Source organism: Mesoplodon mirus (assembly GCF_964341445.2).
Source record: "Mesoplodon mirus genome assembly, chromosome: 10".
NCBI lineage: Eukaryota > Metazoa > Chordata > Mammalia > Artiodactyla > Ziphiidae > Mesoplodon > Mesoplodon mirus.
Window position 1 is genome coordinate 95,580,829 of NC_138986.1, and position 24,843 is coordinate 95,605,671.

At 37.2% G+C, this 24,843-nt stretch overlaps 1 protein-coding gene across 2 annotated transcripts in view; it reads left to right on the forward strand.

The window, feature by feature from the left end:
- The window catches only part of BCKDHB (branched chain keto acid dehydrogenase E1 subunit beta), a 289,393-nt gene that overhangs the window by 259,711 nt on the left and 4,839 nt on the right, over positions 1–24,843 (forward strand). The gene's annotated exons all lie outside the window — the stretch shown is intronic.

Here is a 24,843-nt window from a genome sequence, read left to right on the forward strand (position 1 = left end):
ACAGACATGAAGAGGATAAGACAGTAGGAAGAAAGAGGCAGAGATTAGACTGATGGCGCTATAAGCCAAGGAACCCCAAGGATGGCTGGCAGCCATCAGAAGCTGGGAGAGGCAAGGAGTAGTTCTTCCTCTGAGCCTCCCGAGGGCACGTGGCCTAGCTGACAGCTTGATTTTGAACTTTTGGCTTTCAGAACTGTGAGAAAATAAATTTCTGGTGTTTTAAGCCATGAACATTGTGGTAATTTGTTCCAGAAGTCCCAGGAAACTAATAAGATGAACACTGATATAATAAATGAGAATGTCTTTAGAAAACAAACTTATGGTTACCAAAGGGGAAAGGGGGTGGAGGAGGGATAAGTTAGGAGTTTGGGGTTAGCAGATGCAAACTATTATGCATAAAATAGGTAAACAACAGGGTCCTACTGTATAGCACAGGGAACTATATTCAATATCCTGTAATAAACCATAATGGAAAAGAATATGAAAAAGAATATGTATATATATGTATAACTGAATCACTTTGCTGTACACTAGAAACTAACACAACATTGTAAACCAACTATACTTAAATCAAAAAAAAAAAGAGAGAGAGAGAGAGAGAGAACGTGTTTTTCTGCCCTAACGTATGAGCTACAAATTGGCAAGGTATAAAATTGGAGGGTTACACCCTTATTTTTTTAATATTCTCTGGACATTGCTTTATTGACTATTATCCTTGACCATCATTCTTTTTAAGGGAACATATATTTTCTTCCTGATTATTTATAGGATCTTTTTTCTTCCTCCTTTTTTTGTTAAAACTTTTTCAAGGGTGTGCTTTTTATTGATAACTTTCTACAATAGAGTGAGCCTTTTTATATACATACAGAGGTTATTTCCTTCAGCTGAGAATATTTTGTTCTATAAAGGCTTTGTATTAGTCTGTCCAGGCTGCTGTAACACAACACCACAGGCTGAGTGGCTTATAAACAACATAAATTTATTTCTCACAGTTCTGGAGGCTGGGAAGTCCAAGATCAAGGTGCTGGCAGATTCAGTATCTGGTGAGGAAAGACGTCTTTCTGGTTGTATGCTTTCTTGTTCATAGACAGCTGTGGCATTGCTATAACCTCGCACAGCAGAAGGGTCCAGAGTACTCCCAGACCTCTTTTATAAGGGCACTAATCCCTTTCCCAAATCTAATCACTTCCCAAAGGCCCTCACCTCCAAATACCATCACATTGGGGGCTTGTTCAGCATGTGAATTTTGGGGGGAAATAAACATTCATCCCATTGCAGGCTCTGGTTATTATTTTTATTTATTTTGAGCTTTTCTTTATGAACACTGTGTCTTATATTGGTCCCCTTCTCTGACCTTAATCTACATGATCCTTCTATCATTTTCATCCTATTGTCCATTTTCTCCATCTTCTTGGATGGCTCTTTGTTCTCCATAATATTGTTTCCATTTTCTGCAACAGTTCTTATGTTCCTTACATAATGTTTCCAATGTTGATTTTTATTCAGCTCTCATGTTGTTAGCTCTGTTTCAGTCCTTTCTAATTTCAAGTTGTCTTTTCTATCTTGTTTTTTTTTTTACTTATGATTTTTCTAATCTTGTTTATAGAGGTTTTATCTTGTTCTTAGTTGAAGATGCTGAGCATTTTCCTGAAAAGTTCTTTTGAATCCTGTATTAGATAGTTTCAGAGATACACTCTTCTTCTGTATCATTCAGATATTTTCTCATACAATTACATCCTTTTTCTTATTAAATTATATTTAATATTCTCATTAAAATGACAGATAGCCTAAAGAAGTTTACAGCAAAGGAAAGTAATTCTTTGCCTCATTTTGGCTTAACTCTGACCATCTAATTTCTGCTATCCAAGGACAACACTTCTGAACTCTTTCATTTAGTTTCTTCTGGTAATTACCTTCTTGGTTTAAATAACATGCTTATATTGCTATCTCTTTAATTTATTGTTTTGTCTTTATCGTCATACTATGGAATATGAGGATTATCTCCTTAATATTATCTCTCTAATATACCTCTCTCCACGTATCCCAAAAGAGTATTTTCATAATTTTTCTGTCAATCAGTATTTAATGTTTACATTATCATGACTATGTATATTTCCCTCATTAGCCATGTAATATCGCATAAATACAATTGTTTTGCTCCCCCTAATGCTTATTATTTGATTAATTTTCATTTTTATCATTAATTCATACCTAAATATTTTCACTGAAGATTAATCTCCTCTCAATTTATCAGTCTTATTTATCTCCTGGAGATGTCCTTTCTGGAATCCCTCCTACTTTGATTGGGACTGTGTGCTCTCTGGAGCAGCAGCACAGCTATCATCTTGAGACTTTGCTTCCCCCTATGTTAAGTTCCCCTTCACCGTCATCACCATCATCACCCCCTTCATCAGAATTCACTTTACTGTTTTGAACCCTTTCTTTCCTGGACTCTTGTATACCTCTTTCTTAGTTTCTTTCCTTGCTTCAGTAGAGCTTATTTTCCAGGAACTTCTAAGAAAGGTTGTAAGTGAAGTAACATTTTGAGAATTCACAGGTCAAAAAAATTTTTTTGTTATTCTACCCTCACACTTTTTTGCTCCTTTGGCAGGATATAGAATTGCAGTTTCCAAATATTTTTCTTTTATAATTTGGCGTCCTCACTATATTTATTTGTGGAGTCTAGTGTTACTTTTGGGAGGCTTTTAGGATCTTCATCTCTGAGGTTCTTGAATGTCACAACCAAGTAACTTGGGAAGTGTCTGTTCATTCATTTTGTTGTGTGAAGTAGACCTTAGATAAGGGAGATCATGCTATCTGGGTCTAGAAATTTATATTTTAATATGATATTTTTCTCTTTTACATTTTCTCTCATCTTTCTTGTCCTTTCTTTACTTGGATATTGACCATCCTGTTTTTTATCTCTAATATTCTTATGTTTTCCCTATTTTCCATCTTTTGTCCTTTTGTTCCTTCCTGGCAGATTTTCTCAACTTTTTTTTTTTTGACATTTTAATTGAATTTTGCATTTATCTTATCAAATCCTTAATATCCAGAAGCTTCTTTGTGTTTCCCTGAACATATCTTTTTAAAATAGATTCCTGTGTTTTTTTCCTTTTGGAGTCAATATTTCTCTCACTTTTTGAGGATATTAATTTTTATTTTTTCAAAAAATTTACTTCTGTTGTCTCTAGCTCCCCTGAGTTTCTTTGTTTCTGTTTGTGTATCTTAGTCTCAATATTTGGGATTCTCCTCAACCTCCATTGATTGGCCACTTAAAGCTGATTGTAGCTGTGTGCAGTGTGAGAGAGGGTTTTCAAGTAACAGCTTCAAACTAAAGTTTGAGTGGACAGAGATTCAGACATTTTTCTAGGAGGATCCCCAACTGTCAGTACCTGTACGTCTTATCTCTTGGGCAGGTGTGTTTCCCCAGTGAGGGCTCCAATCCTTGCCTATAGGGCATAAGTGTGGCTGCCATTTAAAAAAAAAAATTTTTTTTAACATCTGTATTGAATTATAATTGCTTTACAATGTTGTGTTAGTTTCTGCTGTACAACAAAGTGAATTGGCTATATGTATACATATATCCCCATATCCCCTCCCTCTTGAGCCTCCCTCCCACCCTCCCCATCCCACCCCTCTAGGTCATCACAAAGCACCGAGTTGATCTCCGTGTGCTATGCAGCAGTTTCCCACTAGCTATCTATTTTACATTTGGTAGTGTATATATGTCCATGCTACTCTCTCAGTTCGCCCCAGCCTCCCCTTCCCCTCCTTTGTCCACAAGTCGGTTCTCTTTGTCTGTGTCTCTATTCCTGCCCTGCCACTAAGTTCATCAGTACCATTTTTCTAAATTCCATGTATATGCGGTAATATACAGTATTTGTTTTTCTCTTTCTGACTTACTTCACTCTGTATGACAGATTCTAGGTCCATCCACATCACTACTAATGACTCAGTTTCGTTCCTTTTTGTAGCTAATATTCCATTGTACAAACTCACGCATGTATGGTCACCTTATCTTTGACAAAGGAGGCAAAAATATACAATGGAGAAAAGGCAGCCTCTTCTATAAATGGTGCTGGGAAAACTGGACAGCTACATGTAAAAGAACGAAATTAGACCACTTCCTAACACCATACACAAAAATAAATTCAAAATGGATTAAAGGCCTAAATGTAAGGCCAGACACTATAAAACTCTTAGAGGAAAATATAGGGAGAACACTCTTTGACATAAATCACTGCCATGTTTTAGAGCCAAGTAGAAGGGAAGGGGCCTGAGTGTCACAGTTGTATATGTTGGACCTCTTGGTTTGATCTTTCAGTTCTTATATTACAGAACTCTAGCTCTGCTCTTAGAATTCCTAAGTCCAGAATTTCTGGTTCAGCTTGTCCAAAGCGTTTACCTTGGCCAGTTAGGGGTGAGTGTTTGCCAGGCTTCACAGAGTTCGGGGTATATCTGCTTCCTTCATATACTTTTAAGCAACACTTCTGCTCTAAATTCTAACCTATAAAAGCCTGAAGGCTTTCTGGGTTCCTGTGGCGCCAACTGGCTTGTATATTTACCTGTTCCTCACCGTCAGCACCCTTGCAGGCTTAGATACTTCTCTTTTCTCTGCTTTTCAGTTTTCAAATTTTTGTTCCTATTTCTCGTCTACTCTTATCTTTTTTCCCTTTGTCCTTTTGAATTTAAGTTAATGCCGTGTGTGTGTGTGCGTGTGTATGTGCATGTGTGTTTCAAATTCCTTTAAATAATTTGACTGAGATATCAAGAGAAAGCAGAGGTAACTATGTTTTCAATCTACCTTGAAGTCCCAACCATGATGTCTTTATCCTTTTCCTTCTGCAATACTTTTTTATAGGTTCTTTGTTGTCACTTTCTTCTTAGTTTCCCTCCTTCCATATTTTATAACTTGGCGGAACCAGGTGGGTTACACAGTCATCTCACTCTTCTCATCCTTGTTCAGATCTCTAGCTTTATGGCAGGTTCATCTCCACAATTTGTGAATTTGTCCGTTTCTATGGAGTATATCTCTGCTCTGTTCTAGGTGGGTTTTCTTTTTCCTTTTTTTTTTCCTTTCTTCCTTCTGCCCCCACTAATTAGCTTATTGTTCATTTAAACTGATAACAGTGTCTGAAAAATTATATTATAGGCATACACTGTGTCTCCATCCTTTCCTACCCAAGTACTGTGTCTATCAGGACTACTTGTCTCAGAAAATGCACTGCACCCAGAAATTGTCTTTTACTTTGTGCCTGATTGTTTTTCAGGAGTTTGCAGTATCTGGAATTAGACAGAGGTTACTTTGCTTTAGAGAACATCTCTCAATGGGTAGAGAGGGGTATTTGCAGTGTCCTGGTGGTTATAGGTCCTGGGACTCTGAGTAAATGGATGGATGGTGGTAGAGGGAGGAAGCTCATTCTTTGGAATTTTGTTCCATGAAGCCAAGGTAGAGTGTGTGTCAGAAACTACAGCTCCACCAACTGTCTTTTACCTAGTGCTAATTCCTCCCAGATTCTAATTGTCTTTCAGTCTTTGTTTTCATTGTTATTGAGAATTTTCATCAAATTTTGTTTTCAACAGCTATTTAGTTAGAAATTGAAAGAGGATGATTGGGGATTGTCACCCAGATTCTCTCTAAGCCAGAATTCCTATCCTATTTGAAATTATACTTGTCATTAACTTTAAACTTTAAAAGCATCCTTTTAACCCAAAGTTCCCTAATATTCTTTCTAACATCAAGACTGAAAAGTGCATTTTAAAGACTAGTGCATATTTTCACTCTTTCCCCAACCCACCTCTCATCCCTATAATCACTTCCTAGTTTCTGGTAATGTAAGCTAGATTAGTGTAACTACATTGTTTTATATTATATATTTCCTTTAATTATTTTGGACATTTGCATTCAACTTTATAAGCAAACATTTTAAAAATTCTGAGCTATGTTTCATGTGTTTTTTAAAAATTTTATTTTATTTTTTGATTTTTCATGCTTATTTTATTGAATTTTATTTATTATTTTTTGTAGAGCAGGTTCTTATTACTTATCTATTTTATACATATTAGTGTATATATGTCAATCCCAATCTTCCAATTCATCCCACTCTGAGTACATGGATGGCTAGAGGCAGAGGCAGGAAGCTCATTCTTTGGAATGTTGTTCCATGAAGCCAGGTAGAGTGTGTGTCAGGAACTACAGCTCTACCGTCTTTTAGCTAGTGCTAATTCCTCCCAGATTCTCAATGTCTTTTAGTCTTTGTTTTCATTGTTATTGAGAATTTTCATCAAATTTATAGTTTCCTTTGCTGTGAAAAAGCTTTTAAGTTTCATTAGGTCCCATTTGTTTATTTTTGTTTTTATTTTTATTACTGTAGGAGGTGGGTCAAAAAAGATCTTGCTGTGATTTATGTCAAAGAGGGTTCTTCCTATGTTTTCCTCCAAGACTTTTATGGTGTCCGGCCTCACATTTATGTCTTTAATCCGTTTTGAGTTTATTTTTGTGTATGGTGTTAGGAAGTGTGCTAATCTCATTCTTTTACATGTAGCTGCCCAGTTTTCCAAGCATCGCTTATTGAAGAGACTGTCTTTTCTCCATTGTATATCCTTGCCTCCTTTGTCATAGATTAGTTGACCATAGATGCGTGGGTTTATCTTTGGGCTTTCTATCCTGATCCATTGGTCTATATTTCTGTTTTTGTATCGTCTTGTACCATAGCGCCAGTACCATAGCGTCTTGATTACTGTAGCTTTGTAGTATAGTCTGAAGTCAGGGAGCCTGATTGCTCCAGCTCCTTTTTTTTTCCCCTCAAGATTTCCTTGGCTATTCAGGGTCTTTTGTGTCTCCATACAAATTTTAAGATTTTTTATTCTAGTTCTGTAAAAAAAATGCCATTGGTAATTTGATAGGGATTGCATTGAATCTGTAGATTGCTTTGGGTAGTATAGTCATTTTCACAATATTGATTCTTCCAATCCAAGAACATGGTATATCTCTCCATCTGTTTGTGTCATCTTTAATTCCTTTCATCAGTGTCTTATAGTTTTCTGCATAGAGGTCTTTTGTCTCCTTGGGTAGGTTTATTCTTAGGTATTTTATTCTTTTTGTTGTAGTAGTGAATGGGATTGCTTCCTTAATTTCTCTTTCTGATCTTTCGTTGTGAGTGTATACGAATGAAAGACATTTCTGTGCATTAATTTGTATCCTGGAACTTTACCAAATTCATTGATTAGCTCTAGTAGTTTTCTGGTGACATCTTTAGGATTATTTACGTATAGTATCATGTCATCTGCAAACAGTGACAGTTACTTCTTTTTGTCCAATTTATATTCCTTTTATTTCTTTTTCTTCTCTGATTGCCGTGGCTAGGACTTCCAAAACCATGTTGAATAATAGTGGTGAGAATGGACATCCTTGTCTTGTTTCTGATCTTAGAGGAAATGCTTTTAGTTTTTTACCATTGAGAATGATGTTTGCTGTGGGTTTGTCATTTATGGCCTTTATTATGTTGAGGTAGGTTCCCTCTATGCCCACTTTCTGGAGAGTTTTTATCATAAATCGGTGTTGAACTTTGTCAAAAGCTTTTTCTGCATCTATTGAGATGATCATATGGTTTTTATTCTTCAGTTTGTTTATATGGTGTATCACATTGATTGATTTGCATATATTGAAGAATACTTGCATCCCTGGGATAAATCCCACTTGAGCATGGTGTATGATCCTTTTAATGCATTGTTGGATTGTGTTTACTGGTATTTTGTTGAGGATGTTTGCATCTATATTCATCAGTGATATTGGTCTGTAATTTTCTTTTTTTTGTATTACCTTTGTTGGGTTTTGATATCAAGGTGATGGTAGCCTTGTACAATGAGTTTGGGAGTGTTCCTTCCTCTGCAATTTTTTGGAAGAGTTTGAGAAGGATGGATGTTAGCTCTTCTCTAAGTGTTTGATAGAATTCACCTGAGAAACCATCTTGTCCTGGACTTTGGTTTGTTGGCAGATTTTTAATCACAGTTTCAATTTTAGTACTTGTGATTGATCTGTTCATATTTTCTATTTCTTCCTGGTTCAGTCTTGGAAGGTTATACTTTTCTAAGCATTTGTCCATTTCTTCCAGGTTGTTCATTTTATTGGCATAGAGTTGCTTGCAGTAGTCTCTTAGGATGCTTTGTATTTCTGCAGTGTCTGTTGCAACTTCTCCTTTTTCATTTCTAATTTTATTGATTTGAGTCCTCTCCCTCTTTCTCTTGGTGAATCTGGCTAAAGGTTTATCAATTTTGTTTATCTTCTCAAAGAACCAGCTTTTAGTTTTATTGAGCTTTGCTATTGTTTTCTTTGTTTCTATTTCATTTATTTCTGCTGTGATCTTTATGATTTCTTTCCTTCTACTAACTGTGGGTTTTGTTTGTTCTTCTTTCTTTAGTTCCTTTAGGTGTAAGGTTAGATTGTTTATTTGAGATTTTTCTTGTTTCTTGAGGTAGGCTTGTATTGCTATAAACTTCCCTCTTAGAACTGCTTTTGCTGCATCCCACAGGTTTTGGATCATCATGATTTTGTTGTCATTTGTCTCTAGGTATTTTTTTATTTCCTCTTTGATTTCTTCAGTGATCTCTTGGTTATTTAGTAACGTATTGTTTAGCCTACATGTGTTTGTGTTTCTTTACATTTTTCCCCTATAATTGATTTCTAATCTCATAGCGTCATGGTCGGAAAAGATGCTTGATATGATTTCAATTTTCTTAAATTTACTGAGGCTTGATATGTGACACAAGATGTGATCTATCCAGGAGAATGTTCCATGTGCACTTGAGAAGAAAGTGTAATCTGCTGTTTTTGGATGGAATGTCCTGTAAATACCAATTAAATCTATCTGGTCTATTGTGTCATTTAAAGCTTGCCTTTCATTATTAATTTTCTGTTTGGATGATCTGTCCATTGGTGTAAGTGAGGTGTTAAAGTCCCCACTATTATTGTGTTACTGTCGATTTCCTCTTTTAGAGCTGTTAGCATTTGCCTTATATACTGAGGTGCTCCTATGTTGGGTGCATATATATTTATAATTGTTATCTCTTCTTGGATTGATCCCTTGATAATTATGTAGTGTCCTTCCTTGTCTCTTGTAACATTCTTTATTTTAAAGTCTATTTTATCTGATATGGGTATCGCTACTCCAGGTTTGTTTTGATTTCCATTTGCTTGTATTATCTTTTTCTATCCCCTCACTTTCAGTCTGTATGTGTCCCTAGGTCTGAAGTGGGTCTCTTGTAGACAGCATATGTGGATCTTGTTTTTGTATCCATTCAATGAGCCTGTTTCTTTTGGTTGGAGCATTTAATCCATTCACATTTAAGGTAATTATCTATATGTGTGTTCCTATTACCATTTTCTTAATTGTTTTGGGCTTGTTTTTGTAGGTCCTTTTCTTCCCTGTGTCTCCCCCTTAGAGAAGTTCCTTTAGCATTTGTTGTAGAGCTGGTTTGGTGATGCTGAATTCTGTTCGCTTTTGCTTGTCTGTAAAGCTTTTAGTTTCTCCGTCAAATCTGAATAAAATCCTTGCCAGGTAGAGTAATCTTGGTCATAGTTTCTTCCCTTCCATCACTTTAAATATATTGTGCCACTCCCTTCTGGCTTGTAGAGTTTCTGCTGAGAAATCCGCTGTTAATCTTATGGGAGTTCTCTTATATGTTATTTGTCATTTTTCCCTTGTTGCTTTTAACAATTTTTCTCTGTCTTTAATTTTTGTCAATTTGATTACTATGTGTCTCGGTGTGTTTCTCCTTGGGTTTCTCCTGTATGGGACTCTCTTGCTTCCTGGACTTGGGTGGCTATTTCCTTTCCCATGTTAGGGAAGTTTTCAACTATTATCTCTTCAATCATTTTCTTGGGTCCTTTCTCTCTTTCTTCTTATGGGACCCCTACAATGCGAATGTTGGTGCATTTAATGTTGTCCCAGAGGCCTCTTAGGCTGTCTTCATTTCTTTTCATTCTTTTTTCTTTATTCTGTCTTGTGTAAGTGATTTCTACCATTCTGTCTTCCAGGTCACTTATCCATTCTTCTGCCTCAGTTATTCTGCTATTGATTCCTTCTAGTGTAGTTTTCATTTCAGTTATTGTATTGTTCATCTCTGTTTGTTTGTTCTTTAACTCTTCTGGGTATTTTTTTCTTTAATTCTTCTAGGTCTTGGTTAAACGTTTCTTGCATCTTCTTGATCTTTGCCTCCATTCTTTTTCCGAGATCCTGGATCATCTTCACTATCATTATTCTGAATTCTTTTTCCAGAAAGTTGCCTATCTCCACTTCATTTAGTTGGTTTTCTGGGGTTTTATCTTATTCCTTCATCTGGTACTTAGCCCTCTGCCTTTTCATCTTGCCTTTCTGTGAGTGTGGTTTTTGTTCCAGGCTGCAGGATTGTAGTTTTTCTTGCTTCTGCTGTCTGCCCTCTGGTGGATGAGGCTATCTAAGAGGGTTGTGCAAGCTTCCTGATAGGAAAGACTGGTGGTGGGTAGAGCTGGGTGTTGCCCTGGTGGTCAGAGCTCAGTAAAAGTTTAATTCACTCGTCTGCTGATAGGTGGGGTTGAGTTCCCTGCCTGCTGGTTGTTTGGCCTGAGGCACAACCCAGCACTGGAGCCTAAGAGCTCTTTGGTGGGGCTAATGGTGGACTCTAGGAGGGCTCATACCAAGGAGTGTGTCCCAGAACTTCTGCTGCCAGGGTCCTTGTCCCCGTAGTGAGCCACAGCCACCCCTCCCCCCCCCCCGCTTCTGCAGGAGACCTTCTAACACTAGTAGGTACATCTTATTCAGTCTCCTATGGGGTCACTTCTCCTTCCCCTGGGTCCTGATGCACACATTACTTTGTGTTTGCCCTCCAAGAGTGGAGTCTCTGTTTCCCCCAGTCTTGTCAAATCCGCTAGACTTCAAAGTCTGATTCTCTGGGAGTTCCTCCTCCTGTTGCTGGACCCCCCAGGTTGGGAAGCCTGACATGGGGCTCAGAACCTTCACTCCAGTGGGTGGGCTTCTGTGGTATAATTGTTCTCCAGTTTGGGAGTCACCCAACGAGTGGTTATGGGATTGATTTTATTGTGATTGCACCCCTCCTACCATCTCATTGTGGCTACTCCTTTGTCTTTGGGTGTGGGGTATCTTTTTTGGTGATTTGCAGTGTCTTACTGTTGATGATTGTTGAGCAATTAGTTGTGATTCTGGTGCTCTCACAAGAGGGAATGAGCACATGTCCTTCTACTCTGCAATCTTGAACCATTCTGATTTTTCCTGTTTCATGTGTTTTAATGTTTACTTTCAATACTAGTTTTTATGTACAAGACTCCCATTCTTGAGGCATTTAATTTGATTGGCTGTCATTTAGAGTATGCTATTCAGCAAAAAAAAACATTGTTTTTGTTCTGTGTTTCCTTTCTTTTCTTTGTAAAGGATTACTTGAGTCAAATATTTCTTAATTCTAGGTTTTCTGAGGACTTTATTCTGCTGTCTCAGTAGTGAGTGATACATTGACTCTTCATATAAAATTCTTTTTTTTTTTCCATCAAAAGTCCTTCCGCTGGAATCAAAAGATGTTGCAACATTGTCTCCTGGCATCTCAAGTAGCAGAGGAAAATGTTTGCCAATCTGATTTTGTTGCTTTGTTTATAATCTCTTGTTGGTTTGTTTGCTTGCATGTATGCTTGTAGGATTTCTTTTTCCTTATCTTTCTAATTCCAAAATTCTTCCACTGCGCATTTTGCATGGATCTCTTTCAATACATTTACCTGAACTGTGGTTGGCTATTCATGTCTGCATATTTGGGTCTCCTGTTTTAAAACTTTTTCTTCAGCTGCATCTTTGTTACTTCCTTTCTGTTCTTTGTTCTGGTTTCTTGTTTTAGGGCATCTCCAAGGCTGAAATTAAAATCTCTGTTCTCACCTCTCTGCTTTCCATGTCTATCATTTTCTTTTACTATTTTCAGATCTTTTTCTCCTTCTTCTGTGTTCTGGAAAGGCTTCATAAGTTTGTTCCATATCCTGCCATTTCAGTTTTCCTCTTTGCTTCCTGCATTGGCTTTCATTTGTTATTGCTCTTTTATTTCCACTTCATCTCCCCCAGCCCTCTATTCTCCCCAGGTTGTTGTATGTGCATTTCATTCTGTAGACATTTTTTAGTCAGGGTTCTAGAGACTGTTCATGTAACCTGCTTCTCCTTTTTCCTGGGCACCCACTAGACAACAATTTCTCAGCCCCTCTTGAAGTTATGTGAGCATAATTTACCAATGGAGTATATGAAGAACAGATACAAATCACTTCCACACCTGGCCCATAAAAGTCTCCCACGTGTGGTCTCCCATGCTATTTCCCATTCCATGGCAATCTTAAAAGCCATGTGTTGAAGATGGTGCAGCCACATGGTAGAAAGAGCCTAGTTCCCTGAATTGCCAATTGGAGGAGAGCTGTCTGCTAATCAGGAACATCTGTTTTGGATTTCACATACCAGAGCAATAAAGTTTTATTTCTTGTTCCACTGAAATGTGGAGCTTCATTTGTCATAGCAGTAAGTATCATCTTAACTCATATTCATAGCCTGTTTTTTCATTATGCATGACTTTTTAATTTTTTGCCTCTCTTGTAAAAGCCATATCTTTGACATTCTTTTTGTGTGTGTGTGTGGTACGTGGGCCTCTCACTGCTGTGGCCTCTCCCGTTGTGGAGCACAGGCTCCGGACATGCAGGCTCAGTGGCCATGGTTCATGGGCCCAGCCACTCTGTGGCACGTGGGATCTTCCCGGACCAGGGCACGAACCCATGCCCCCTGCATCGGCAGGTGGACTCTCAACCACTGCACCACCAGGGAAGCCCGACACCCTTTTGAGAATGACCAGCTTCCCCTAATTTTTTATCATCTGAGTCCTAATGTGCTGTTCTCTTTCCCTCGTGTTGTCATGTCTATAAATTCCATGTTAATTTTTGTCTCTTTACTCATTCTTTAAATGTAATGATTTTTGCCAAATGGAGATTGTCAGCAGACAGTCTCTGTGATTTTTACACGGCTCTGCTAACTTTACACTTATTTTTATGGAGGAATCTCTTTCTAGGATCTTTACCTATTGGAAGGTTTTCAGTATTTGATTAGCATCCATATAGAGCTGCTTGATACATCAAGGTGCAATTCTATACTACTTCCATGATTTGGTCCTTAAATCTGTGAACCAAAAAAGTTCAGTGAAAATCACAGTCTCCCAGCATGCATTGCTGCCAGGGTTTTCTTGTTTCTGGCCCAGCTCCAATGCTTTACCTCCAGGCAGAAGAACTAGGGACTCATCCACTCCCTCCACACACATGCGTTTTTTCTTGACTTGTTTCATGTTTAAATTGTAACTACAACTTACCAGTTCTATATTGTATGTGGTATAGAGACTGGTACTCAGATCATCCAACAAACAATTTTTTTTAGGAGGGGACAGATACACAATTACTTTTTGATAAGAACATAGGCCTTCAGTTTTCTTAAAATACAGATTTCTAGGCCCCTTCTATGGAAATTCTGATTTAGTAAATCTAGGATTAAGCCCAGTAATCTGTATTTTTAAAAACTCCTAGGTGATTTTGACATGTAGCTAAGAACATGATCTGGAAGGACATTAACACTATAGTAGATAATTTAAAAAATCAATTTTCTCACAACCTAAGTTTCCATTGACAGATAAGTGGTGTTTATATAAAATAAAATGTTATTCAGCTTTAATAATACATGCTACAACATGGATGAACCTTGAGGATATTATGCTAGTAAAATAAACCAGTCAGAAAAAGGACAAATACCATGTTATTTTGCATATATGAGATACATAGAGTAGTCAAAATCATGGAGACAGAAAGTAGAATTGTGTTTGCAAGGGGCTGAAGGCAGGGAGAAATGGAGTTATTATTTAATGAGTGAAAAATTTTAGTTTTGGAAGATGAAAAGTGTTCTGGAGATGGCTGATGGTGATGATTGCACAGTGTAGATGTAGTTCATACCATTGAAATGTGCACTTGAAACGATTCAACTGGAAAATTTTGTGTTATGTAGTTTTTACCACATTTAAAAAAATAAAATAAATAAAAATAATTAAATGATCTCCTTACTATACACCTTGAATTTTTATATCATTAGAATCATAGACTTTGAAATCTAGAAAGACATTAGAGATGAGAGGCCCCGAGAGATGGGGAGATTTACATAAGACCAACAAGTAAGTGAGAAACAGAGAGAGAACTACAAGCTATAACTCTTGGTTGTATTTACCAGAATACCATATTTTAAGTATTGAGCATTTCTTTTTTCCTGATTGCTGGTATGAAAGGTTTGTTCTAGAAACTTTATTGCTACTTCCATCAGTCTCCTTCTTGAGACAGGGAAGTATCTTGAGTTGGAAGAAGTATGCCTGTCCTTATTTCTAGTTAAGTCAGTAAAGATCTTGGGCTATTGGAAGCAATTAGGATTTTTAGGAACAGGTATATCTGGGAACTCAGGAGTTGATATCATGGTTGGGTCTCCAGCATGGAGAACCATGGGCTCTGGAGTGGGGAGTGGAAAGGAATTCAAGAAAAACTTGTCCTTGTGTCTTCCTGGCTTTGAAGCTTCCAAGGGAACTTGGATGGACCCCCTGTGGTGTTTTATGACTAGTTAAATTGTACTTATGCAAAGAAGAGGAATGGCCAACATTACAGATGACTATCTGGAAAAGACTTTTCCCAGACTAAAGAAGTGGAACAACTCACCAATAGAGAATTTAATGAATTACAGTTTGGAAGAAGCCAAACAAAGATGAGTTTACATTAATTTGCCACACACAAAACATTCTCAAAATATACAGGGGATAATGACTAAGCCTTGTGTAAGGGAATTAACTGGGTTGTATGTACACCACAACTTTGGAAAAAGAGACTGCTAACATTCCTTAAGCCACACTGGAATTCAAGACCAAGATACTTAACTCCTTCAATGGTTGAGTCTAAATTGTGCAACCACTATGCTGCCAGAGTTTCCTCTGGTTATGACTTGCTACAGATGCAATTGCCACATGTCACTGAGAAATCGTAACAGCTTGGTCATGTCAACTGAGGAAATATGGATTCAAAGAATTTGCTCTTTACAGCATTTTTCAGAACAAACCACTTTGTGGTCAGCTAAGGGATTACATCTGGGGTGTCTGAAAATAAAGTCATTTCAAAAGCAGAATGAAATGGAAGGACTTAAAATAGCATGTGTAGGGATAGGTTATTTTATTCCCAAGAAGGCATGACAGTTTTGGACACTTAGTTAGCACAGCAGGTGATGACACTGAAACCTAAGAAACCTGATCACTTTAACATGATCTTCTACAAGGGTCTTAAAACTACCATCTCATTAATTCACGTTCTAGTGAATTTTTCATTTCTTAATGTCTGCAGTATTATTGAACCCAATTTCATGTGCCCAACAAACCAAAATGATGGAGTTTGGAGCAGAGGAAGGTTTATTGCAAGGGCCAAGCAAAGAGAATGGGCAGCTGTTGCTCAAAAGATTTGAATTCCCCTGTGGTTTTCAGGGAAGAGTTTTTAAAGGCAAAATTTGGGGTGAGCATTGCAGGGTGTGACTTTCTTCTGATTGGTTGGTGGGGAGGTAACAAGGTGGCTTCCAGGTGTCTCAATCTTCAGGCTTCTTGTTCCAACCAGTCTGGGGTCCACGTACTTGTGCTCGCCCCGAAGTTACCAACCTCCACCTGGGTGGGGGTCTCTGTTCTTACAGAAGAACTCAGAGATATGCATCAGATTGTTATGTATATCCCATGAAGAGGAGCTAGGACTCTGCTTTATGCCTGCACTATTGTTTCTTGACTGCTTTTCCTTTGTTTCTGCATTCCCTCACTCCCCTAATTAGTAACTGTTTGAATCTTCCCTTTGGAGGGAAGGTCTAGAAGGCTAAAGCCTTTTCCCTACAAACAAGAAGGAGGAGACACAGAAAGGATTTTGTACCCCAAGAGGGCCCCGCAGGGTCCTGCTTGGTTTCAACAGTACTGTTTGTTATAAGTGGAAAAGGGTAAGACAGTGTTGTGAGTTGAAACCTCTTTCTCTTGGTTTGAAAAATCAAATGAGACAAATATAATATTGTTGTTTTCAAAGCAATAGGATTTATTTTCCTGTTCAGAGGCTGATGGGAATGTTTCCTTCAACTGTGTATGTAAGAAACAAGAACCTACTTTTCTGTTTCATTTCGGACCTTCCTGGCAAAGACTTACTGCTGACATGGGTCTGGACCAGGCTGGTATTTTCCTCCTGGGTTATACTTTAGCAGAGTTGTATTATGAATTCAGCTCCCACATGCATCATCATGCTACTTTGCAACCAGGCAAGGTAAAGATGGACTACTTATATCTGTGCTAGATTTTCTGGAAACAGGAAGAAAAATGTTTTCTAGAACAGTAACAAGGAAAAATAGTAAGAATGTGTCTGTCAGGGACTGAAGATTTCTTTGTAATTAATGATAATGTTTGTATGAGGTGATTTGATACTGCATCCTATAATCTGTTGAATCCATTTTGCCTCCTTGGCTGGGCACAATCATTTCTAGAAACTAGAGTTTAGCTTCATTTATTTTCTTCATTGTTTTACTGTTTTCCTCCTATTTTACCTTTATTACTTGCTTCCTTCTGTTTAATTTGGGTTTAATTCGCTTATTAAAATGAAAATTTAGATCACTGATTTGAGAATGTCTTTTCTATATAAATCATGTAATGCTATACATTTTCCTCTAAGCATTGCTTTAGCTGCTCTCTACCATTCAGTATGTTGTATTTTAATTTTCATTAAATTAAAAGTGTTTGAAAATATTCCATGAGATATCTTCTTTGACTCCTGGGTTATTTAGAAGCATGTTTTGAAATTTTTCCAAATCTTTGGGGGATTTTTCAAACATCTTTCTATTTTTAATTTCTAGTTTAATTATCTTGTGGTCACAAAACATACTTTATAAGGATTCTACTTTATAAAAATTTATTGAGTCTTTTTTATGTCCCAGAATATACTCTATTTTGTAAATGTTTTGTGTGCATTTGGAAGAAAAAAAATGTGTATTCTACTGTTGTTGGGGAGAATATTCTATAAATATCAATTAGGTCAAGTTAGTTGATAGTGTTGTTCATGTTTTCTATATCCTATTGATTTTTTGTCTAATTGCTCTGTTATTGCAAGAAAGTTTTTGAAATCTTTCAGCTGTAATTTAGGATTGTCTATTTCTCTTTTCAATTTTATCAGTATTTGGTTCATGTATTTTAAAGTTCAAAATGTATTTGTATACATATTAGGTGCACAAACATTTAGAATTATTACATCCTTTAGATGAATTGATCCCACATTAATTATGAAGTGTCCCCTTTTACTCCTGTTAACATTTCTTATTCTAAAATCTACTTCATCTGAAATTAATATAGCCATTCCAACTTTATTATGCTTAGTATTTGCATAGTATATTTTATTCCATTCTTTTAAATGGAATTTGTGTCTTCAGATTTTAAGTGGCTTTCTTGTAGACAGAATAAAATTGGGTAGCTCTTTTAAGTTCAGTTTGATGACCTCTGACTTTTAAATGGAACATTTAGCCATTTGCATAGGGTTTTTTCTTATTTTCTATTTGTCCTATCTATTCCTTGATACTTTATTCCTATTTTCTGCCTTCATTTAAATTAAGTACTTTTATGATTCATTTTATCTTCTTTATTGGCTTTTATTTTTCTCAGCAGTTGCTTTAAGGTTTAGAGTACACACCTTTAACTTATCATAGTCTACTTTCAAATAATAACGTTACACCACTACATACAGTGTAAGAATCTTACTGTAGTATACTTTCATTTTCTTCCTCCTGACCTTTCTGCTATTGCAGTGATCTATGCTTCTACATGCTCTAAATCCCCAAATACATTATTATTTTTGCTTTGAATAATTATCTTTTAAAGATATTTATAAATGAGAAAAACAATTTTTAAAGGGTTTTACATTTACCCGTATGTTTGCTATTTTCAGCATTCTTTATTCTTTTCTGTAGATTTTAGTTTCCACCTGTTACCATTTTCCTCTGCCCAAGCACTTCCTTTAATATTTGTTTTCGTGCATGTTTGATGGCAATGAATTTTCTCAGCTTTCTTTCTTTCTTTCTTCCTTTTCATCTGAAAAACAGTCTTTTTTTATACATTCATTTTTCCCAGATGTTTTTGCTCTTTATAGAATTATTAAGTTCTTCAAAGATGTTATACCACTGTGTTCTGGCTTCTGTACTTCTTGACAAAAATTCTGCTGTAATTCATATCTTTGTTTGGAAAAATATATTTTCTCCAACATGGCTGATTTTAGGATTTTTTTTCCTTTATCACTGGTTTTCAGTAATTTTGTAAGATGTGTGGTTGTGTGAATTTCTTTTACTTTCTTTTCTTTGGATTTGTTAAACTTCTTGGATATCTGGGTTAATTGGTTTTATCAAATTTGGAAAAACGTCAGCCATTATTTCTTTACTAGTTACCCATTTTATACATATTAGTGTATATATGTCAATCCCAATCTCCAATCCGTCACACCATTATTTCTTTAAATATTTTCTCCCTTCCCCCTACATTCCCATATCTGTGATTCCAATTGCACATACTCTAGACCATTTGTTATTGTTTCACAGGTCACTGATGCTCTATTTATTTATTTATTTTTTTGGTGGGGGAAGTGTCTTTTTTAGTCTTTTTACCTCTTTTGCTTCCTTTTGAATCGTTTATATTCCTATGTTTTGGATTCACTGATCTTTTGCATAATCTATTGTTAATCACATACAATATAATTTTTTCAATTTCAAATATTGCTATTTTCATCTCATAAACTTCTATTTGGGTCTTTTTTATATCTTCCATTTTTCTCTTCATCATTTTAATGTGTTTTTCTAATCCTTGAATTTATGAAGCATTTATAATATTCATAATAGCTGTTCTAAAGTCTTTGTAGTTTCATTACTTCTGTCATATATGGATCTGTTTCTGTTGATTGATTTTTCTCTTGATTATGGGGCAAATATTTTCCTGATTCTTACATGCTGGTAATTTTTCACTGGCTGTTGAATATCATTGTTAAATCTTGTTTTGTTTTGGTTTTTAATTTCTTTAAAGAGTGTTGATTTTGTTCTGATGTACAGTTAAGTTATTTGGAACTAGTTTGATCCTTCTGAGGCTTTCCTGAATCCAGAGAAGCCTTTTGTCTCAAGCTAACTTAGCCCCACTACTAAGGCAGTACCCTCCTGGCCATTCTACTCATTTTCCTGTATATTATAAAATCTCTCAGGGCTTCCCTGGTGGCGCAGTGGTTGAGAGTCCGCCTGCCGATGCAGGGGACACGGGTTCGTGCCCTAGTCCGGGAAGATCCCACATGCTGTGGAGCAGCTGGGCCCGTGAGCCCTGGACGCTGAGCCTGCGCGTCCAGAGCCTGTGCTCCACAACGGGAGAGGCCACAACAGTGAGAGGCCCGCGTACCACAAAAAAAAAAAAAAAAAAAAAACAACTCTCTACTCTGGCTGAGGGGAACATGAACTATTCCCAGCCCTATTTGAGCTCTACAACTTGTTCACCTTCTGCTTTTCAGTGGTTCTTTCCCTGGCTTTGAGTAGTTTCTTCTTTTGCATTCACAGAACTGTGCTCAGTCATAGACTCAATGGTATTTTTCCATAGCTCTTTGGAGCTTTCTCTCTGTGCAGCTTTATCCTCTCCAGTACTCTGTTCTACAAATTCTAGCTATCTTGAGCTTCTTGACCACTAATCTCAAATTTAGGAAGAATGCCAGGTTCTGTTTGGATTTCCCCACTCTGTACTTCAACCTGGAAACTTCTAGGCTGTAAGTTGGAGCACTTTTAGAGTTTTTCTCATGTGTTTCCCTCCTCTCAGGGATCATAGTTCTGTGCTGTTTATTGTCCAATGTTTTAAAACCCCTGCTTCCTATGTAGCTGTCTCATGGCTAGCAGTGGGAGTCTCCAGCTGGAGACAGCCATGTTATTCCTCAACTGTTATATTTCATTTAATTTTTTATATTCAGGAGCCAGTATAGAGTAACAAGAAAGAATCAGGCCATGGAAACAGACAATCCAGGCCTCAACCATAGCTCTATTTAAGTATGAATTAATTTAATTATTCAATTTATTCATGACTGTATTCTTTTATTTTTATAATACTTAGTGAATATTACTTTGTGCTAGGCATTGTGCTATATTCCAGCTTTAGTTCATCATCTATAAAATAGGGAGAAATAACACCTACCTCATTGTTGTGGTAGATTGCAAAAATGGCCACAAATTATTCCAAGTTTTCTTTCTGATCTTGCATTATGACCTTGAAGCTTCTCCTATCAATTTCCTTTACTCATTAAATCTGGGATGGCCTGTGACTTGCTTGGGTCTGTATACTGTGGTGGAATTGATGTGTGTGATTTCTGAGCCTCGACCTGAGGAGACTTTGCAGGTTTCTTCTCTCTGTCTTAAAACCTTGTGCCTGCCAAGTGATTAGGTCTGAGTTGGCATGCCAAAGAATGATGAAGTGGAAAGATGCATTGGTTATCCTAGCTATGCTAGTTAAGTTATTGTAAACCAGTCACCCCCAGCCTACCCACTAGTCTATTATGTATCAGGCACTGTACTGTATTCTAGCCTCAATTTATCAGTTTAAGTGAGCCCAGCTAAGACCTATTGAGCAGTATTATGTGGTATCTGTGAACATACTGGTTAGTTGATGTTTTTGACTGACTGAATGGAAGATAAATAAGTTACATAGTTGTACATAGGTATTTTAGAGTAAATAAGTTTTAAATTTCAGCTTAGAAGTCATTTCCTCTGGGAAATTTTGCTGACGTCTCTGGCTAAATTATATTTCCCAACTATATTCTCTTAGTGCATGCTATGTTTATTCTTTATGAGTCAACAATTGAATACTTATTTCTGTAACTCATTAATGTCCAACTCCTCTATTCCACAATAAACTCTGCTTCAACATTTATGCCTGACATTTAATGCAGTGCCTGAAACTTAGTAGATATTTGGTAAATATTGTTTAGGTGTATGAGTAAGAGGTAAAGTAGGTTAAGGACTGAGAAATGTCACCTGGATTTAATAACAAAGAAGTCATTATCACACACGTTGACAGCAATTTCAGTGGATTGATGGGAAAAGACATGAGACCACAGGTGCATGAATATTGCAAAAAGCATTGAGCAAACTGAAAAGAAGCCCAAGTCCAAGTTACTAACTTTATTTCAAAATGCAAATTCCTTTTATGCTTGATTATGTTTTTCTTTTAAATTACAAAAATTAAATCTAAAGTGTCAGGTAAAAATATGATTTTTATTAATTTAATCATTAACATGCCTCTGAGAATCAGCACATAGAGAATCTTAATAAGCAACAAATGCCCTTGTGATATTAACCTCTCTCAGTTTCACTTGCACACTTGTTTTGAGTTCTCCAGAATTTGACAGTCAAGAGGACACAGCATAATAGAATAAGGCAATATGTTCAATTTGGTTACTATGGACTCATTGAAGAGGCTCCAGAGAAACAGTCATTTGGATATTTGAATAAAAATCCCATTTAAGGGGCCTCCCTGGTGGCGCAGTGGTTGGGAGTCCGCCTGCCGATGCAGGGGATACGGGTTCGTGCCCCGGTCTGGGAGGATCCCATATGCCGCGGAGCGGCTGGGCCCGTGAGCCATGGCCGCTGGGCCTGCGCGTCCGGAGCCTGTGCTCCGCAGCGGGAGAGGCCACAGCAGTGAGAGGCCCGCATACCGCAAAAAAAAAGAAAAAAAAAAATCCCATTTAAAATCGATTGAAGATTTACCTTTCAGGACCTGATATGTACATTTCCTTTACTTCTCTTGTGGCAGAAAGGATGCATCTTCGTTTGTTTACTCTCTGCCTTGGAAACTGATTTCATTGTTTTAAGTGTCAGTTTTAATCATCCTGTAAAGTGAAACACCAGAATGGAATGACCTTTACTTTCAGTGACATAAATATTTCAAAAGAAACAGACCTTTTGAGTTCAGGAAAGGGTGTGTCAGATGAACAGGTGTCAGTGCAGGTTAATGTGTTGTCTTTCACCACCGGCCCTCTGGACTGTAATTTGACTTGGCTCACACGTGTGCAGAAGATTGGCCACCTCCATCCTGACTCTCTCGGAACCATCTCCCTATTAGAAAGCCATCAGACAAATAATTCACTCTCAACCCTATCATCGGCCTCCTAGAGAAAGATTGGGTTGGGATGCTGAGAAAATTAAAGCCAGGCTCTTGAGCAGGCAGTTGGCCTGGGCATATTTTTCCTGCTATGTCGTGCTTCCCATTAAGCAGCTAATGAGTCTTTGTCACAGGTGAGTGACATTCAACTGAAAAGAGAATGATTCCTGATGAAGGGAAGTCCCAGAGACATTTTTGGAAAGGAAAATGTACCAAGCTAAACACAGGAGTACAATATATCTTCAGGTAACAAACATGGGCATGTGAGATGTCTATGAGCATGAAAGAGATTAGTCAGTGTAATCTATATGGGACAGAGGATGGAGGTGTAAGCTTCTCCAGAAAAAAACGTGCCAAGTTTCTTTAAAACATTAGAAGTCTTGTATAATGGACAGGCTGAAGTAATTGTCCATTCATTCTCTTCGATTCTTTTTACGTTACATTCACTTATTATTTATGACCGTGCTTAAAGAAGCCATCTGGTAAAGTTAATGGTAGACTACCTACTCCTCTGTTCTCTGTTGAGAACTGAGACTTTTATATCACCTTTTACACGGTCCTTGGCTCGTGCATACATTCTACAGAATACCTTGTTTATGAGGTCAGAATGCATCAGGCTGCAGTCCTGGAGTTACCTTCATTGGTGCTTATTTGTGACTCCCTGCTCCTCTAAAAATGAGCTGCCAGGCTCAGTAGAGAGTGACAGCACATCAGAAGCTCTGGTGACATCTCCAGCAGTAAACCTTGATCGCATTTATGCATCTTATGGTGCCGTCATTGCTATATTTCCAAAGTGCCCTTTTCACATGGCCATTTTATTGCTCCCTTTGAGTTTCCAAAGTTCCCTGACTCCATCTCTCACTGCCAAAAAAGGCATTAAACTCTTCAGCTGGTCTTATCATTTTCCCGAAAACAATAAAGGACCTTTTGTATGCCTTTAGTGAAATGTGTTCAATGTGCCAGCAAGACTGGAGTTAGGCCTGTATTCCAGCACAGGCTTGAGTCCAACTAGAAGGGTTTACGGCTTCCTCTATTCTCTTCTATCTCAGGCCCAGCTTTGGAATTGACATCTCACTGAATATAGAGCATACATTTGGTGACTTTTCTTCTAGACACTAAATTCTTTTTAGGCTTATTTGTGTATACTTTCAAAATGTTAAGTTATTACAAATTTGTTTTTGAAAAATGGCACAGAATTGAACAAACATGAGAAGAAACTGCCACAAATTGAAGAAAAAAGTGTGACAAGTGGGGTGTCCTGGGACTTCATTCTAAGTCATTGCAATATTTAGAGGTCATTTCTGCAGATAAGGAGAAATGATCAGTTCCTTTAGATGGCATAGGATGGACCACATAGTAGTAAATACTTAAACAAAAAATCATTGGGAGAAAATTTCTATGTAATTTGAATGATGTGCTCTGTTTATATCAAAGTTTGTGTGTAATTTACAGCACATGTATGTAAAAACATTGTCTTTTGAATATAGCAATTCTATCTTCTCCTGGATTTGACTTTAGGAAATGCTTTCTCCTTAATTTAGTTTAGTTACTTGAATCACTACTATGATATCTGGAAGTTTAGTAAGTGTGGCAAGACTGATAATTTGACCAAATCTGTTCTCCCCTTCTGTCATGAAAATGGAGTTGTGGTTGAGTCCAGGCCTCTTAGCTGGACTGCATTTCCCAGTCCCCCTGCAGTTAGATGGCCAAGTTCTTGTCAACAGAATGTGAGCAGAAGTGATGTGTCTGGGTCTGGAAATTAAAACATTGAACAAGCCTCCTCTAGACTCTTTCTGGGTATGGTAGGTATCTAGCTTCTTTTGTGTTCTAGAAGATGAAGGAACAATAAGGTGGCAAGAACCTGGGTCTTGAATGACTACACCTAGCGGATCTGTCTTGTCCATCAGAACTGCTCATTACAGTTCTGTTACATGAGAAAGAAATTTCTATATTCTGTAAGCCACTGTATGTTGGGTTCTCTTTGTTGGAGGAGCTCATCCTTTAATATAACAAACACAGTTATAACCCCATTTAATCGGGAAGTGATGTGTGCTGCTTATGTCCAGGTTTATGTGTGGTTTTAAAACTTAAGAAACAAATAGACTTTGAAAATGTTTCTGACATATATACGCTGTGGATACTATGTCTAAATAGACAACTAATGAGAACCTACTGTACAGCACAGGGAACTCTACTCAGTGTTCTGCTGTGACTTAAATGGGAAGAAAATCCACAAAAGAGGGGATTTATGTATACATATAGCTGACTCACTTTGCTGTACACTAGAAACTAATACAACACTGTAAAGTAAAGCAACTATACTTAAATTGAAAAAATAAAATGTAAAAATCTCAAAAAAATGTTTCTTCTCTAATTGGAGATACAAACACCACTGTATATTTTTCATAATTTATTTTTTCATACATATATAATAAAAAGTTTTCTCCTTTATTATCCAGTGTTGATGAGAGTGTGAGGAATCTTGGACTTTTATACGGCGTGGGGTGTAATTATTAGTCTTTTTGAAGCTCTTTGGTGGTTATCCATCAGAAACAAAACCTGAATCACCTTCGGGTTTTACTTCTTGAAACCTGC